Source organism: Astatotilapia calliptera, chromosome 15, assembly GCF_964374335.1.
Source record: "Astatotilapia calliptera chromosome 15, fAstCal68.1, whole genome shotgun sequence".
In the NCBI taxonomy this organism is placed as follows: domain Eukaryota; kingdom Metazoa; phylum Chordata; class Actinopteri; order Cichliformes; family Cichlidae; genus Astatotilapia; species Astatotilapia calliptera.
In genome coordinates this window covers 40135736-40149382 of record NC_137436.1, presented here as the reverse complement: position 1 = coordinate 40149382, position 13647 = coordinate 40135736, and the positions used below count along the sequence as shown (strand labels likewise).

At 39.1% G+C, this 13647-nt stretch overlaps 2 protein-coding genes across 4 annotated transcripts in view; one reads left to right on the top strand and one right to left on the bottom strand.

Annotated features, from left to right (window-relative positions):
* Nucleotides 1-13647, bottom strand: part of spata1 (spermatogenesis associated 1) — a 327756-nt gene that overhangs the window by 60168 nt on the left and 253941 nt on the right. The gene's annotated exons all lie outside the window — the stretch shown is intronic.
* The window catches only part of ttll7 (tubulin tyrosine ligase-like family, member 7), an 83941-nt gene continuing 71192 nt past the window's right edge, over nt 899-13647 (top strand). Inside the window, exon 1 of one of the 3 annotated variants that reach the window (XM_026193851.2) lies at nt 899-1148. The gene's annotated coding sequence lies outside the window, so the exon portion shown is untranslated. The remainder of the gene's footprint in view (nt 1149-13647) is intronic. The other 2 variants (XM_026193854.2, XM_026193852.2) reach the window with 2 other exon arrangements.

Here is a 13647-nt window from a genome sequence, read left to right as displayed (position 1 = left end):
GTTAGGTGTACACACAGAGAATATATAAGACCAATACAAATAAGGCCCTATGCTGGATTAAACCCATGGGCTTCATGCTGTGAGGCGTCACTGTTAACTGAAATGCAGATAAGACGGTTATAAGAATATAACAACGGATGATAAAAGATTATAACCAGTAGTTTGGAAATTTGCTCGGCAAGCAGGGGTTGCTAGTTCAGTTCCAGCTGGAGACACAAATCTCTCTTTAGGGAGGAAGCATGTCAGGTGAATGAAATCAAACATGCTGAGCTACCTGCTGTGGCGACCCTTTTGTTAAAGGAAAAGCCATACTGTTATTCTAGAATAAACAAACAAACAAACAAACAAACAAACAAACAAACAAACAAACAAACACTTTAAGCTTCTCTCCCCCCCCCCCAAAAAAAACAAAAAAAAAACTAAAAATAACAAAGAAAATAAATAAATAAAATGTTTTAGTTCACATCTGTCATAAAACTTTATCATAAACTAGTATTCCGAAAATACAGGTTCTTCCCCACAAGTCTTAAAATGTGGCACATCTGGCTGTAGTTTTGGACACGTTAATGAACTCGGAGCGGGACGCGCCCATTAAATGCAGGGTTGTTTTTAGCACCATGGTCAGCGACACAGTTGCTAGGTAGCTGTCCTGTGTTTGTATCAGTGAGTTGAGGAGGAAGAGCTGTACCTACACTAAACAACGACCTGAAGATGTACGAAATCTCATTCGCAGTAGTGGTATCACTTTTCCCTTCCTTCACAGCTACTTAGTAGATAAATATAATATGTGCTGACTTAACATATAAGCCGCTCAGGGTGCTAAATGTCACGTAGTTGCCAAATTGCGAATGCAAACTTCAGCACTTCCTTCAGGCTTCCCCCCCCCCACTCTTACACACCGAATGGTTTTGCCCATGGACTCGCTCCAGCACTCCTAGCACACAAGAGCACTACAATATACAGATTTTTGTTGTCTGTCAGCCAACGTCTGTTTGTTGTTTAGTGGCGGTAACACGAAGCAGGCACTGCTAAAGTCTTGTAAACATTCCAGTGACTGGAGGGCTTCTGCAAAGACTTCTCCAAACGGTGGCTGTGTCGTCCGGATGAGAGCAGCAGAAGCTACACTGCCAGCGCTCGGAATAAATAAGGTAACGTTGAGGGGCTACTTTGCTTTCGCCTGTGCATTCTTCGCTAGGCATTACAGCTAAGCTAGCTGTAGAATAGCCTGGGGGTCATTATGTTGTCTTTGAGTAATTGTGTCATTAGGGAATATATTATTTGTTTTTATGTTACAAAATTGAATAAAAATGCTCTCATTCGACTACACTGTAAACGCTGCAGTGACGCTGAAAGTTAGCTGGATGGTCACACTGCCAGATTGTTTCCTTGTGCTTTGATTCTTCCACCTGACCTATGCAATAGCAGCCTAGCGTTAGCTACTGCTTGCTAGCAACTCATTCATGGCAGGAAAACACCTGCTCAGGCTATGTGACATTTCATTTGCGAGCACAAGCAGTTTTCTTGAAAAGCCGATATATTACACGCGAGATTGTAAGTAATCGTATTTGGTGCTAATCTTTAAATACGAGGAAGATATTTTAAAAAAGAGGGGGGGATGGCCTATAATCCCACCACTGATCTGGAAGATACCATATTGACTACTTTGCTGTGACATGCATAGATTCCCCCTTTTACTCTTGTGCAGCAAAGCGTTTTAGTTCAGACCAGCTTTGCAAGAACCCCTATTTTATTTGCGCCAACATATGGGTGAGCAATGAGAAGCTTTAATTATATGATGAATACGGAGCTTGAAGACTGGATTGATTCTGTGCTTTTTGCAGTCGAGTGTGCCACTTGCAGACCACATGCCGACAGGGCACCCTGCTAGTGACCATTCCCATCCGCGCAGATGGATTACATGTTAATAACAAGCTTAACATATTCTGAATGTCATCCTGCCTGTAGGCCATATGCCAGACACACGGTTTTTGACATAAATATAAATATGATATGTTTAATCTCTTATTTTCATACATCTTGTGATGTGTAGTAGTAATATACTTTATTACATTTGAGTAAAGGTTTCGTGTGAGAAATTTAACCTTACTTCAACCATTCCACAAATGCTAGTAGCACTGAAGAGAGGTTCACATTTTTACAAACTACAGGCGTTTGCTGATGTTGTTTTTTTTACTATGTCCCCTGTGCTCTGTGCAAAATGCTTTGCATAGTAAGCAAATGATTTCATTAAGCCAAAGGCTTTCTGCCCTTTTTCTGTTTGTAAATCACTTTTCATTCAGAGCTTTGTGCAACTGTGGACTGAGCACTGTCCACACTGTCCATGTTTTTTCACCCTGTCCCATTTTATGTAGATGAAGCTTGTAGGTTGCAGTTAATGTATTCAGTTAATTTCCTTTCCAAGGTGGTGGCTTTAATGTAACATTTGACAAGTTAGCATAAATTATTTCTGATGAAGTTATCCTTAACATTTAACTGTTGCTGTATTTCAGTACCCTGTGGGCTGACAGCTCCCACACTTGTTCCTCTTCATATGTTGAGGAAGGCGTGAAGTCAGTGTTGGGTCACTGGTTGGAGCTAATTTTAGATCCACTGCGATTCAAAGCTCTCTGCTTTCCTGTGAGAATTGGCCACAAATTTAGCCCTCATTATTGAGGTGTCAGTGGTCAGATAGTTAACTAAATAAATGTAATTATGCTATGTTTATTTTATTAAACTTCCTGGTTTTCACAGTTAAAATATGCAGCGTCACTCTTACAGTTTTTCACATGAGCAGCGTTTATTGAATCCTTCCAACGTGTTCTCAAAACGTGGTAAAACTATTAAACACATCAAAACTCTTGAAATTCTATAAAGTTTGAAAATATATGGAGTAAAAATTACAAATTGGACCCCCCCAATACCGGCACTTAACGGAGGACAGTTGTATTGGGGGACTTAAGTGATATACAGAAACACAGTAAAGAGTCAAGATTACAGTAAACGAGAATCAGCTGGGAATGGATTGTTCAGCTCATCTTGCATTCACATAAGAAAAAGAAATAGAACAACACATGTTGTAAGTGTGTATGTTTTATATGTGTTTTGTATCTCACAGGATTTATATACAGTCATGTAAAAAAGAAAGCTTTCACATCCCACGATTCAGTAGCCTGCAGAACAACCTTTAGCAGCACTAACTTGATATTATCAGGGGATTATTTTTACAGTCATGTGAAAAACGAAATAGAAACCTAAGTACACCCCATTATTTAATAGCTTGCAGAGCCATTTTAGCTGCAGCTACTTAAGTCATTGAATTGAAGTAATTGTTTTCTGTCACGTCTGAGGTAAGGAGAGGACCCAAACGCTTAACTCTAAAAAGGCAGTTCATTTATTTACAGCGAACAATAAATGTGCAAGCTCCAGCAGTGTGGCTCCCAAGATGATTCCTCCCGAATTCCTCACAGTGCAAACGTGCATGGCGTGAATCGTGACGACAACGAACTCCGATCCCCCGCTGTGGCTCTGCTCCCGTGGAACACCCCGCTCTCGACTCCTAGTGAAAAAATTCCAAAACACAAACGATGACTAGGTACCTTTCGGTAAAGAGGTTTTCAAAAATAGAAAGCCGTGGCTGTGCTAATGAGTCGAACTCAACGATCCAGCGTCGACTGAAGCTCAGCTACTTGTTTAAGAAGGGACGCTGGTGCAGACTGTAATCAGCTACACCTGGCAGCAGCTGATGAGCTGCAGGTGTGGCAAGCTCCAGCGCGGGAACGCTTCCAGGATGAACTGCCCTCGGTGCCCAAGCTTCCGGGTCCCGATCGTCCTGTAACAAAACATAAACACAGGGAGGGGAGGAAGGGAGAAACACACAAAACATCACACACATACACAACAGCGGAGAACTGCCAGACTGTGACAATATCAGTCTCTCACATTGTTGTGGAGGCCTGCTCCTCTTTCAAAAGTTGCTTCAAAATCATTGAAGTTTGGACATTCATTTCTTGAAGAGACCTTATTCAGTTCTCTTGAGGTCTTATTGCACCATGTCAGTCGGCAAATCTCTTTGACTGGGCCATTGCGACACCTTGATTCTTTTTTTTCTTTTTCTTTTTTACAATTTTCAGTCATTCGGTTGCAGATTCGCCTGTATGTTTGGGATTATTGTCCTGTTGCGTGAAAGAATTGTATGTAAGCTGCAGCTGTTTAATAGATGGCCTCACATTTGACTCTGGAATACTCTGGCATATAGAGGAGCTCATGGTTATTGGTGGTTTTGGCTGCAAACAAACCAAATCATGATCCCTCCACCACCATACTTGAAGTGTTTGCGCCTGATACACTGTGTTTGATTTTCTCCAAACATGGTGCTGTGCATCATGGCACATCTCCATTTTTGGATGGTCTACCTAAAAGACGTTGTTGCAGAAGCTTTATTGTTTGTTCAGATCCAACTTTGCAAACTTGGCATGCGCCATTAGCGTGCTGCCTGCTGTAACCCTAATTTCCTTCGGGATTAATAAAGTATTCTGATTCTGATTCTGATTAAGCTGTGCTGCCATGTTTTTATAGAGAGAAAAGACTTTCTCCTGGTAACGGTTTCAAAGACGCCATACTTGTTTGTATTTGTACTGTCATGAATTTTAACATTTAACATGATAAATGAGGCCAGTAGAATCTGAGATGTAGCCCTTGTGTTTTCTGCACTTTTTCTGAACGTTGTGTGCTCTAACCTTCGGGTCTTTTAGGTCCACTCGTGGGAACACTTTGGCTTTGTGTTAGCATGCCTGAATGCTTCAGACTATCCAACTACCAAAACATCAGATTTAAAGATCTATATTTATAGCTGTGGTCACAGTTGCTGGATAATCAATTAATCAAATTCATTTAATTAGCAGCTTCTGGCTGCTGCTTACCCTCTTAATTCCTATGGAAGCAGCAAGGGTGTAATTAGTTTGCAGAGGACTGCATAGAGTCCTGTGAAATGTTTCTTTTTCACATGACTTTGTGTAATACTGTTATTTCCTTTTGAAAGTGTCCAGTTTCACTTCTTACTTATCCAGCATGATTACAAGAAGTGTGAATCAAGTAAGAAGTTAAGTAAATGTGATATTGGGTAAGATGTGAAATGTTAAACACAGCTCTGCTGTAGCATTATAAAGTAGAAGAGCATCTCTTTGCAAAAATATGTTTTACTGGGTGAGACCAGGTTAGCAAAAAAGTTCAAATGAAGTCGGCAAATTGTTTCTAAATAGATGGAAACTGTTTACGATTTTGCAGAAAGAGCAAGAAAAACTGTGACGCATGAAATGTCAAATGCCACTCACAGTTTTCTGCTTAAATTCTTTGTTTACATTTGCGTTTTATCTGTGATGGAGCCATGCTGTAATAGTACAACATGACTCCATTCTTAGCCAGTGCCTTCTTCTGAATGCTCGTACATCCCCGGGGGTCCCAATGCTGCCATAATGGCGGGCATACTATCAGTTTTTATTGAAGATATTTCATCTGCAACACATAATAATAAATACACAGTGGGAGTATTTGTTGATTTAAAAAAAGCTTTTGATACGATACAACATTCTATTTTGATTTCTAAATTGTACAACTATGGAGTGAGAGGAGTAGCATTGAATTGGTTAATGAGTTATTTAGAGAATAGGTTGCAATATGTTTATTATTTTGGCAATACTTCTGAAAGACTGAAGATTGTATGTGGTGTTCCTCAAGGTTCTATTTTGGGACCTAAACTCTTTAATTTATATATTAATGATATTTGTGACGTATCTAAAAGGTTAAATTCGATTTTATTTGCAGATGACACAAATTTTTATTGCTCTGGAGAGAATTTGAAAGACTTGGTTGAAATTATGACTTCTGAGATGTTAAGAATAAAAAAATGGTTTGATGTAAATAAATTATCTTTGAATCTGACAAAAACGAAATATATGATATTTGGCAATCGTGTAAAGGAGGATAAAGTCATTATGTTTATAGAGGAAGAATTGATTGAAAGAGTTACTGAATTTCGTTTTTTGGGTGTAATAGTGGATGAGAATTTGACATGGAAATCTCATATTGAACATATTAGAAAGAAAATGGTCAAAAGTATTTATATTTTGGGTAGTATAAGAGATTTATTAAATTATAAAACAATGCGTATTTTATATTTTTCTTTGTTTTTTTCATATATCAACTATTGTGTTGAAGTTTGGGGGAATACATATGAGAATACCATAAAACCTTTAAACCTATTACAGAAGAAAGTTATACGAATAATTCATAATGTTAAATATAGAGAACATACAAACAAATTATTTATAGAATCAAAATTATTAAAATTAGGAGATTTAGTGAAATTACGGACATTATTAATTATGTTTAAGGCTAAAAATAATATTTTGCCTTTTAAGTTACAAAGAGTATTTTTGATGTGTTCAAGGGGAGAAGAGAATAGAAGGAAATTTTATTTTAAACATCAGTTAGCCAGGACTACACAAAGATTAATGAGCACAACGGTTAGGGGTATAAGACTGTGGAATTCACTTCATTATAATTTAAAGAATTGTATAAATTTACAATGTTTTAAAAAGTGTTATATGTTTAAAACGATAACTCAGTATGAAGAATGCGAATGAATGTGATGTTGGTTTGGGATTCGACCGGAGAGAAATGTCAATATTAGTTTGTTCCTGATTTTTGGTGCCCACCGGTGATATAAGTTCGATGGTAGATAGGGGGCAGGGTTTAATAAGAATATTTTCTTCTTCCTGCTCCTTTTCACACATGGTTGTTGTGTTTTCTTGACAGAAGATGTGGTTGTTTTGTTTGATTTGTAGTACCAAGTGTGAAATAAATAAAAATGAAATGAAATGAAATGAAATGTACATAGAAGAACTTCTGTCTGGAAATCCTGCTCTTTCAGTTTAGCACAAGGCTAAATGGTATTTCCCCAGGACTTTCTATTGATTCTGTATTTGATTTCTGCTTTCAAGAAGTAGTTTCATGTTAGGCTGGAGGAATATAAAACAAGTCCCTCTGGGATGTACCACTGGTTGTTGACAGGACTTGTGTAATAGGTGTGACACAACCTTGTCATGTACAAACACAGTCTTCTGCTTAAGCTCTGCTTTTCCTTTGACTCACTGCTTTCAGACTATTTCCGTGGTCTTTGTGGATTTGTTTTTGGTATAAAAGAGGTTGTTATAAAGAGTGATTTGCTGTCATCTTAAAATACTGAGATAGTATCATCCTGTATTGCACGTTCCTCTAAGGATGAAGAAGAACTGCAAACCATACCAGCAAAATGCCCCCACAGCCAAACAGAGCCACTGTATGGGTCAAGGACTCAATTGTTTTCCTTTACTTTTCCACTTTGCCTGTGTGGGGAGACCACGGTGTGTAGTAGTCTGACTACACATTTACCACCTGTGCTGGATAATAAGGGTGAGATTGTGCATAACAATGCCCTGAAAGACAGATATGCATTTGTTGAGCAGCATGAAGAGCTGACTCGCTACAATGAAGCCTTTCTGTGTCGTGTGGCAGGGAGGGAACGTGCATGAGCTAAGCATCTCTACCAGGTCTGCAGTCATAGCACTGCAAATTCTCAGATGGCCCTTTGGCTCACCCTGTTGGTGAAAATGTGCTACTGCAGCAGAGGATTAAGTGGAAACTCCACTTTATTACGATTATATGTAGGGACGAATAGTAATTTGTACTTATAATGCTGTCAGTATTTATGAATATGACAAATGTGACAAATAGTTATTAAAACCTCCAAACCAGATTGTGTTGGTGTTTCTATTCATTACAGAGTCCTTTAAATAGAAATCTGAGGACCAGATTAACAAACTTACAGGGGGCCTGTGGCTGTTAAAGAAATGCAGCTGCTGCCATTTTTTGAAGGTGCATTTACAGAAGAGACTGACAGGATGATTGTCACAAAATAATGTTTTTTTTAAGTTAATAACACTAAATCCTCAGCTTCAAGTGAGTTCAGGTAAAATCAGGCCATCTTGTGGTTTATAGCCACCGCTACCAGCGAAACAAACGAGCAAAGCAACAGCAGGCCTCTTTTTGCTGGATCATCCATCAGTGTGCCGCTGAAATGTCTCACCTGTGACCTTATATGGTCGCAAAAACAAGCCTAGATAGAAAAATCCGTGTCGACATTTTTTTCCATAAGATACAAGGAGCGGAAATTAAATCATCGAATCAGTGACATATTTACTGACATACTTATAAATATATTTATGCGCATGTGTATCTTGGTTTTTTTGTTGTTTGAGGTTGAAGCATGTTTTATTACAGTAGCTATTTTCTTTTTTTTTAAGTGTAATTTATAATGTCTGTCATATCTGAAAAATAATTATTATAAATCTTGATTAAAAACAAAAAAACCTCTTCAAAAAAATTCTTCTTCAAATTAGGAATAAATAACCCTGCAATACTGTGCAGGATAATTAAGAGCAACAACACGGCGTTTGCCTGGGGACTGTGTATCATTTTCATTTTTTAAAATACTTGCATTAGAGATTGTGTGCACTTTCTGCTTGTGTGTTAGTTTAGTTGCATCATATGTGCTCGTCAGCTCCACCGTTGTTCCTGAGGGTTCACGTGACACCAAGGTCTGCTGCTCCTATGGAGACGGTGTTCCCTGCCTACTGTACAGAGAGCCAGTACACCACTGGGAGGTGGGGGAAGATTGTCAACAGCACAGCTTGCTTCACTTTATCACCCTGACTCTTTGTTGTTGCTCTCCCTCCCTCTCTGCTGAGCTCACTTTAGTCTCCGTTCGTCCCAGGATCAATGCCGCGTGGTTTCCGCAGGCAGACCAAGAGGCTGACAGTGACGACTACTGAGTGATCAAGCAAGGCGATCAGATTGTTTCCTCATTCTAATTTGTCCAGAGGCTGCTGATGGGATCAATAAGGTCGCTTTGCAAGCTAGCCCATGTGCTTGTGCTCCTACAGGAGAGTGTGTGGACGGTAAACACTGGTCGATAGGAAATGGACTTTTCTGTGTGTTCTCGCCACTAGAGGCTGCTGTTGATCTCTTTATGAAATGCAGTGGAGACGCCACAAGACGGTGCACTGTAGATGTACTAGTTTATGTTTCTTATGATATATGTGCTCTTTATACGGTGCCACGAATAAGTATTTGCCCCCCTTGCCTGATTTCTTAGTTTTTTGCATATTTGTCACACTTGCATGTTTCAGATCATCAAACAAATGTTAACATTAGACAAAGAGAATGCAAGAAAATATAAAACACAGTTTTTAAATGATCATTTCATTTAAGGGCAAAATGCTATCCAAATCTACCTGCCCTGTGTGACCTATTGACTCAAGAGTCAAATAAAATTTATATGAGAAATTAATTGAGCTAAAAGATCTCAAAAATAAACCGACCTGCCTTCCCAGCAGTGGTTAGACTACCAAAATCACTCTATGAGCACATCAAAAACTCATCCAGGGTGGCACTAAACAGTATCTAAAGAACTGCAGGACTCAGTTGCCTAATTTAAGGTCAGTGTTGATGAATTAACATTAAGAAAAACTGGGCAAAAATGGCATCCATAGGAGATTTCCAAGGCAAAACCCACTGCTGAACAAAAAGAACATCTTGAATCCACAAGACGTTTGGGAAAATGTTCTGCAGGCTGAGGAGAGTTGAACTGTTTGGAAGGTTTGCTTCTCGTTACATCTGGTGTGAAACTAACATCAGTTCATAGAAAGAAAGTCAGTTTTGTCCTTATTTAAATCCAAATGAATTCTTTGGTGTGACTGTAAACGAGCCTTTCATGCTTGAAAAGCCTCCAGTTTGGCTGGATTAAAATCATTTTTGCAAATGATATAAAAAAAATATCGCAAATGCTTGATTGCAGTTCTTTTTGTCAAGACTGGCCAATTATCAGGGTGCATTTACTTTTATAGCTTTTTTTCATCTTAATAAATCATCATTAACAAACTGCATTTTGCATTTACTCGGCTTATCTTATCTAATATTTAATTTGCTTGATGATCTGAACATGTAAGTGTGATAAATATGCAAAACAAAAAGAGAAATCAGGAAGTGGGCAAACGTGTTTTTATGGCAAACTATAATATATACAGTGGGGCAAAAAAGTATTTAGTCAGCCACCGATTGTGCAAGTTCCCCCACTTAAAATGATGACAGAGGTCAGTAATTTGCACCAGAGGTACACTTCAACTGTGAGAGACAGAATGTGAAAAAAAAAATCCATGAATCCACATGGTAGGATTTGTAAAGAATTTATTGGTAAATCAGGGTGGAAAATAAGTATTTGGTCACCTCAAACAAGGAAAATCTCTGGCTCTCACAGACCTGTAACGTCTTCTGTAAGAAGCTTTTCTGTCCCCACTCGTTACCTGTATGAATGGCACCTGTTTGAACTCATCATCTGTATAAAAGACACCTGTCCACAGCCTCAAACAGTCAGACTCCAAACTCCGCCATGGCCAAGACCAAAGAGCTTTCGAAGGACACCAGGAAAAGTATTGTAGACCTGCACCAGACTGGGAAGAGTGAATCTACAATAGGCAAGCAGCTTGGTGTGAAAAAATCAACTGTGGGAGCAATCATCAGAAAATGGAAGACATACAAGACCACTGATAATCTCCCTCGATCTGGGGCTCCACGCAAGATCTCATCCCGTGGGGTCAAAATGATCATGAGAACGGTGAGCAAAGATCCCAGAACCACACGGGGGGACCTGGTGAATGACCTGCAGAGAGCTGGGACCAAAGTAACAAAGGTCACCATCAGTAACACTACAACGGCAGGGAATCAAATCCCGCAGTGCCAGACGTGTTCCGCTGCTGAAGCCAGTGCATGTCCAGGCCCGTCTGAAGTTTGCCAGAGAGCACATGGATGATACAGCAGAGGATTGGGAGAATGTCATGTGGTCAGATGAAACCAAAGTAGAACTTTTTGGTATAAACTCAACTCGTCGTGTTTGGAGGAAGAAGAATACCGAGTTGCATCCCAAGAACACCATACCTACTGTGAAGCATGGGGGTGGAAACATCATGCTATGGGGCTGTTTTTCTGCCAAGGGGACAGGACGACTGATCCGTGTTAAGGACAGAATGAATGGGGCCATGTATCGTGAGATTTTGAGCCAAAACCTCCTTCCATCAGTGAGAACTTTGAAGATGAAACGAGGCTGGGTCTTCCAACATGACAATGATCCAAAACACACCGCCCGGGCAACAAAGGAGTGGCTCCGTAAGAAGCATTTGAAAGTCCTGGAGTGGCCTAGCCAGTCTCCAGACCTCAACCCCATAGAAAACCTGTGGCGGGAGTTGAAAGTCCGTGTTGCTCGGCGACAGCCCCAAAACATCACTGCTCTCGAGAAGATCTGCATGGAGGAATGGGCCAAAATACCAGCTACTGTGTGTGCAAACCTGGTAAAGACCTATAGTAAACGTTTGACCTCTGTTATTGCCAACAAAGGTTATGTTACAAAGTATTGAGATGTATTTTTGTTATTGACCAAATACTTATTTTCCACCCTGATTTACCAATAAATTCTTTACAAATCCTACCATGTGGATTCATGGATTTTTTTTTTCACATTCTGTCTCTCACAGTTGAAGTGTACCTCTGGTGCAAATTACTGACCTCTGTCATCATTTTAGGTGGGGGAACTTGCACAATCGGTGGCTGACTAAATACTTTTTTGCCTCACTGTACCACTATATTTCACAGACTTATTAATCTTGCTATCTTGCTAACTTTGCTATGCTGAAAATCATATCAATTTATTTCAAATGTATGCATTATTATATGTAAGTCGGCGTTGTCCAAAATGCAACACATAGCATTTGTCATAGAAAACATATTTCAGTGACACTTTGCCTTTTAGACTTAATGTAATGTCTAAAAGGCATGATGTAATGTCATTCAAAAATAGTAAGAATGAAAAAATTAAATTAAATTAAAAAGTAAAAAGTAAAAAAAATAAGTTGGTCACAGAAAAACAATCACAGCGTCTTGTTAATTGCCTCAGAACCCTTCACATGTATCACAGAACCTCTTGTGGAGATTCAAAACTGTCAGGCCATTAGTAATCATCACTGCTCAAAGATCAGCTTTTACAAACTCTCCTTTTTAATTGTGAGAATCATGAGTGGCTGAAATAGTTTGTCTAGCATCCAGGTTTTTAATCCTTTTGTTGACATTCAGACTGTAGCCCTGATAAACTTGGTTATTCATGTGTGGACATTAAAGCACCCAGGCGTCATGGCTGCTATCAAATCTAAAATTTGACAGTCAAATTGGATTTAGCCATTGTATGAGATGATGAGAGTACTTGATCCTTTTTTGTCTGACATATAAAACTATTACAGCCTATGATGAATGAAAATGTAAGAAGTAAAGAAGAGACAAAAGAAACACCCTTCAACAATGTCACGAGTGCTGATGTTACATTATTTGTCCACCAGAGGGCACTCTGTAGCTTCGCTAACGGGAGTGTGTGTTTGGATTTCCACAAACACAACAAGCAGCTGCTCCAAGCAGAGTCAGGCAGAACATATGAGTAAGACACGACTTCTTGTGACAGTAAAAAAACATTATTTTGAATGTCATATTGTCATAGTTAAGAACAGCTACATACAGCAAATGTTAGAATCTATTTACATATTGGCCGTTTCTCAATTCTCAAGTACACGAACACAGCACGATCGTTCTACAAAGGGCACGGCGGTGTGCTCGATGACATCTCTGCTCCGGAGTTTTTACTGCCATTCCCTCTTAATTGAGCTGTGATTAATATTTGCAATGGAAAGATGTAGCAGATTTTTTTAAAGAAAAAAAGATATTTTAAAAAAGTATCTTAAGCACTTTGGCGAAATTCGCTTTTAAGCATCATCTGTTTCATAATGTTAAGCACAATCACTACGTGACAGAATCACAAGCTTCATCTCTCTCTTAATAAAAATAGTATACATGTATGGCTGAATAAAAACAAACAGGTGAGATGTTAGAATGCTTTTATTTTTATTTTAGTAAACACTCAAAACTTACAACAGACAGCTGCTGGGGTTTGGAAGAGAAATCAACAAATATTTAAAATCTAATCAGAATTCTTGGAGCAGCCTTCGGGATCTCCGTGTATTAACATGCTGGATTTGCTCCCGCTGAAAATGTCAACTCCCGAATTTAAATATTTTTAATGTTCTGATTTAATTCAGAGTCAGCTGTTTAAATCAGAACAGGTGAAGTTCAAAACTGACAGCTCTCCAAGACTTCAATATTAAATAAAATGGTCCAGTTATGAAGCTTAAATTGAATCTTAGCCAGACAGATTTTCTCAGGAACTAATAAAACACTGAAAAAACCAAACATTAACATTTAGAAGTTACCTAAGTGACTTATATATCATGTTTAACCTGAGTAGCGAAAGACCGGGGGTGTTAAAAACGACGTGCTGGGAGTCCGCTGTTCTCGCCGGCCCTGGTGAACATTGACCTCCCGGTCAGCTATCGAGCTGGTGGGTAACAGACGTCTCCGAAAACGTCTGAGCGCTTTTGCAAACATGTGATGTCTCGATAAATCGAGCAGATATTTGAAGCTTCCACAGCTACATTCTCGCCTGAAATATCTTAAAAGTTT